Raw genomic sequence first — 6,000 nt, 5'->3', positions numbered from 1 at the left:
CAAATACATATGGTTAAAGAGCCCTTTCTTTATCTGCCCCTGTACTCTGGAAATCTCTACCATTAAATATAAGAACTGCACCATCCTTCCCCATCTTTAAATCAATGCTCAAAACTCACTTATTTCCAAAATAGTCTTTTTACAATGTTACATATATTATGTTGTTAAATATTGTAAGTTTTCATTTCATTAGTGATGTAACTTTATGTATTGACTTAATTTGTTCTAATTTGTATTACGTATTTTGGGATTAAGGTTTAGGTTTATTGTATAATTCAGATTTAATGTATTAGTTATTAAATATATTTTTTAAAGCGCATAGAGAGCCTTTTTTTACTATTATGCGCTATATAAATTTCAAATATTATTTATTATTATTAATTCAAACTGAATTGTACGGGCACTGGCACAGGGGAAAGAGAATCAGAATCAAAATCCCTCTTTTTAATGTATGATAGATTATCAATCTAGATAAATGCCTTGCCTAAGGGCAGGTGGTTGCTGTCAACATCGTTATCTATTGCGATTATGGGTATGTGATTGATTGACTAATTTGCTTTTCTTTGTGAAGATTTGTTCCTGAATAGTCATGTTAACATTGCCATAAAGGAGCTTCAAAACGGGGGTCTGGGTGGGCTTCACCTCCCCACCCCCCCCCCCCCCCACACACACACACACACTTTTTGCCAAAACCGTGTAAAAAAAAGGAATAATGACCATCTGATTTTTATTTTTTGCATGGTCAGACCCATCCCCCCCCCCCACACACACACACACACACACTTTCAATAATCGTTCCGAGGCCAATGCGACATATGGGTGATATGAGGCGGTTATAATGTAATATTTTCTCCTATCCCATGACTTATTATGACGAGATAACGATATTTTAATGGCTTAATCATTAAACCAGTGGCGTAATGAAAAAAGGGGTCAAATATGACATAATGGTTACAGACATGAGGCGAGCGCAGCGAACAAGCGAAAAAAAATATATATCTGCAAAATTAAAATCTAATTCCGTGATTGTTTTTTTACATAATTTTCAGAAAACTGGTAAATTACTCAGGGAAATTACTTCATATTCCACATTTTTACTTTCCGTTTCTTTTCAAAGACCCCCTGGTCTTTGAAAGTTTAGGGGTCAAGTGCCTCAAGCCCTAGATCTGTGCACCAGTGATTACACGATCCACATTCAACCCCCCCCCCCCCCAAAAAAAAAAATCAGCCAGGTCGAGCAACTCCTATCCCGACATCTAGAAAGTTCACCTTTTAATTAACCAACTGGCTTTATATCAAGATTTTGAACAATGGTATAAACATTCGTTACAATCAAGAGTAACAAAGGTCGTTCAGCATTACATCAGTAAAATTACGAAACCAGTACATTACGTCGTGCACCTATGAACATAGCATAGAGCTAAACGAGCGAAATTCATTTGGCCCGCTTTCAGCAAAAAGAAACAGGGAAGGAAAAGTAAATAAAATTATCTTTCTCTGTTGACATTTTATCCTTTCGAGGCTTAATTGGCTTCGTCAGCGCCCCGAAAAGTAATAAGTAACTGAATCTAATTCCACAATGACGCAAATAAATAAAGAGTCTTTCCTTTCTTTAATCAGTGTTTGAGTTTCCAGAAGTAGGGGCGGGGTTAGTGACTGCCCGGTCCGCCCCCAGATCGCAAACGGGATTACGAGTTCCCTGGGAATATTCGCAGGTGCCAAAACTAGCCATTGGTGATGCATTTTTGTTATACATGAAATTTGTTTCATCGTGGTTAAATTCTTATAAAGGGGCGTAAATTAGAATTTTATTATACATTAGTTTTAATTTGGAAATCGAAGCTTAAAAAACGCTCGCTTCAAAAAGAAATCCTTGTAATATTGCATACAATGTCATTTGGGCATGGTAGTCTTGTAAACCTATAGATAAGGCAACGCCATCTAAAAGGGACAAGAAATTACATATACATTTCATTTAATAGTATTCATTTCCATATCCAAATGTACAATACCTAAAATATATACGTATATATCAGTACAAACAAGAATTTACTAAGAATATGATGTAAGCCCATAAAAGTAGACAGTGTCAAAATCTACCCTTAAAAAAATGATTTCTCATTTGAAGGGTTGATACGTTGCTTATCTTATGTCGCTGTCACATTTCGCCTACGATGGCTTTACGGTAAGACGAAAACAGTCGGGGTTTTTTAAATAATTTTTTTCATCAGCTTCCTGTATGAAGGTCTGACTGCAGCATTCGTACATTTCTGAATATCACGTCCATTCCTTTATTTGTCTCTCATTAAAAATATTCAAATTAGTCTCTATAAAGCATTACGAAATTACATAGTTTTTATTTTTTTAATGTTATGACAGATGTAAGTGCATGTGACGTCACAAACTCAATAATATAAGATTAAACTGTGGTTATTTCCACCGTCATGTTTTCTCATTGATTTGTTTTCATCATGTACATTAACACCAACTTTCAATCTTGAATGGCCCTGAATTGCCTGACAGCAATATTGCAATTTTTCTTTCTTCAATATACTGTCTTCAGGTAGGCCATTCTGTTTCTGTGTATGGTAACTCCCGTAGGAACTCGGCATATAACTGGCATATAACCAATTACCTATAGAAAACATTTTACGTCTTCATGGTCTTGGTTAATCAGTAGTGGCTGACGTTATAGACGACATAATATATCAATCTCGGGCCTTTTATCAAAGTGGAGACAATGGCAGAGTTGGGATTCGAACTCACAACCTTGCGATATGAGTCCAATGCTCTAACCACTGGACCACACGGCCATGGACCTACTACTCTGACGGGTCCAGTGGTAGACAAACGCCCCCCCCCCCCACCAACCCTGCCCTTATACAAGTACCATTCATGGTAGTTAAAGTTTCCAGATTTACTGTGTAATGTTCTTTCCCTTTTTATTCACTCCAAAATGGAGGTGAAATTTGATAAGTCCCCTACCCCTAAAAAGATTAATTAAATGATTAAAAATAGAATTTTCACTCCAAAATGAAGACAGTCTTAATTACTTTCAAATCGATGTTTTATCAGAGAGAAGGGTTACTCCTGGTCAAGTGGCATCCACTCTATGTAATAGGGATCTGATTCCACCTAAATTCAACCGCTATCCCCACTACACACCATGCATCCTCCTATTAAACCGATACTAAGTCCCTTTTAATGACCCCCCAATAAAACACCCCATATCCTTCAACGAATTCTTCCTCTGCTGCCCCCACTTTATTACTTTCGCACTACAATGAAGACCCAACGAGAAGAAAGCTGAACGAGTGTTTGAACTAAATAACGACTTGTTTTATTGTGTTCGTGACGTTGTAAACGAGGATTTCCCTTTAATTTCCGAAAACAATACCAGACCTTCGAAAAGTGTCGATCTTCTGTTCACGAGGGTTGAGGTTTACGTTGCGTATGTAAAATGACTCAGAAATACAAGGAAAGGAAGGGTCTGCAGAATTTACCATCGCCCGTTTGTTCAACCTGATGATATTTTCTTTGTTAATTCAAAGGAGTATATAGCGGATTAGCGTGATTTTTATTTCAATCAATTCAAACTACAACGTTGAGTCATAGCATGGACCTATGGTCATAGCAAAAAGTGGGTATCCCCGAATATATGTGTATCAGTTGTTGTTGTTTTGTTTGTTGTTGCTTTCGTCTTCTTTTTTTTTTTTTTTTTTTGCTTTTGTTTTTAATATTCCTCTCAATTTTAATCATACTAATTCACCAGACTCTTACAAAAGATTAATCAAAATCAACAAAAATTACGGAAGTCGATCTCGATCAATCTTCAGCAATATTTTTGGTCGAACACGACCTATTCGAAATATTGATCAATACATATTCCTCATCTTTAGCGGTAACGGAAATTAATCGTCCATTTGCTTGTTTGAATTTGATGATTAAAGAATAAAGAACCATGCGAAGGCGGGAAAATAATCTTCTTTAGTAAACCAGTAGGACATCAGTTCGAATCTACCACATGCCAATAGTAACGGCCTGCTTTATTTATTGAATTATTCATTTTTATTCATTTATTTATTTGTTTGCTTGTTTGTTTATTTATCTATTTATCATTCATTTATTTATTCATCTATTTATTTGTTAATTAATTTTTTTATTTTTTTATTTATTGATTTATTTGAATTTACTTTTACAGGAAAAAACATGATCAGCACAGCTGTTTTTTCATCATCATGATGGTCGTTATGCAACAGATTAAAAATCAATATAAAAAAGAAATATTATAATATTATAAATCATGTATCAAAAACAACAAAGGCAATCAGGCGCGGATCCAGGAGGGGGCCGAGCCGGCCCCGCCCCCCCCCCTATTTTTTGGCAACCTGCAGAAAAAAGTGTACTCTGTAACTTGATAGAAACGATGAAAGACAGAAAGAAAAGTAAGAAAGAGGTATTATACCCATGATGTGTAATTTACAGCCTCATACAGCCGGCCCAACCCGAAAGGAAACAAGAAAAAGGTGAGGGGAAGAATAGGAAAATATAGTATATATAAAAAAAAAATTCGCTCGCGCTTCGCACACTCATTATTTAATTGGTGATAGTTGTATCCTCTTCATTAATCACTAAAAAATTCCTAATTGAGTCCCTTTTCACGTGACTATATTAAAATTTCGACTCGCGCTTCGCGCTCGCATTGTTTAGTTGGATACTTATCTTTCTTCATGATTATAAAAACTGCTCAGAATCTTCAGGTCTAAGGACATAAAATATCAAAGAATTTGAGCTCGCGCTCGCGTATTATATTAAGACCACATGAGATACCTTATCTTGTTTATAACAATAAAAACTAAAACTTCAGTCTTTAGTTAGGACTACCCCCTGAGTAAAACCAAAAAAAAATTAGATAATAGCGGCCAATCGAGAAAAATGTTGATGAAAATATTTTTCGGCCCCCCCCCCCCCCCCCCCTATTGGCGAAAGCTGGACCCGCCCCTGGCAATGCACATAATTATTTATATCTTATTAAATGACAATTTGAAATCACATTACCACATTGACACTTAAGGTAATGGGACTTGATTCTACTTAAAATCTTCTAGTGAATATCAACATAAAAAAATCACATATATTAGCCAATATCTATCACGAAATTTCCGAAAATAATCCCCCCCCCCCCCCCCAACAACAGTGTATACAATGAAGATTCAAATTATTTCTCTGAAAGTTCGACACTGTAATCTTTATGAAAAATAATTGATATATCTGACAAAAAAAGATTTATATTGCATTTTTTTTATACTGTTATTAGACCGTATAAACATAGAATATGGGTAGAACTATTACAATGCACGGCGGACTAGACGTCCATCCCCATCGCCTATCTATTGGCGAGAACAGGACAATGGCCATGATGGTCAGGCTATCGCGGTCAAGGCTGACCACGTCTAGCCAGCCATAAAAGCAGTATGCCCCTAAACATGCTAAACAAAAGGACCATAAAACTTTCAAATGCCCCAGACCAAACTGCTTTCACGATCTGGTGACCTAGTTTGTTTTATTCAAAGGTAAATGTATATTTGTCCATGCCCACACGCTTCAGTTATGTGTTTTTCGCCACGGTATATAAACAGTAAAATACTCGGCAGAGGTCAACAATACATCACCTTATTTTCCGAGTTTGAGTGTATGATATTAGACGACACACATATCATCTCAGACTGAGGGTACTATAAAACGACTTTGATTACTACAAAATAGCACATTATAGGCCTAATTATGGGTTGGTTGGTTGGTTGGCTGGTTGGTTGGTTGGCTGGTTGGCTGGTTGGTTGGTTGGCTGGTTGGTTGGTTGGTTGGTTGGTTGGTTGGTTGGTTGGTTGGTTGGTTGGTTGGTTGGTTGGTTGGTTGGTTGGTTGGTTGGTTGGTTGGTTGGTTGGTTGGTTGGTTGGTTGGTTGGTTGGTTGGTTGGTTGGTTGGTTGGTTGGTTGGTTG

Source organism: Lytechinus pictus, chromosome 4 (assembly GCF_037042905.1).
Source record: "Lytechinus pictus isolate F3 Inbred chromosome 4, Lp3.0, whole genome shotgun sequence".
In the NCBI taxonomy this organism is placed as follows: domain Eukaryota; kingdom Metazoa; phylum Echinodermata; class Echinoidea; order Temnopleuroida; family Toxopneustidae; genus Lytechinus; species Lytechinus pictus.
This window is presented reverse-complemented; position numbering follows the sequence as displayed.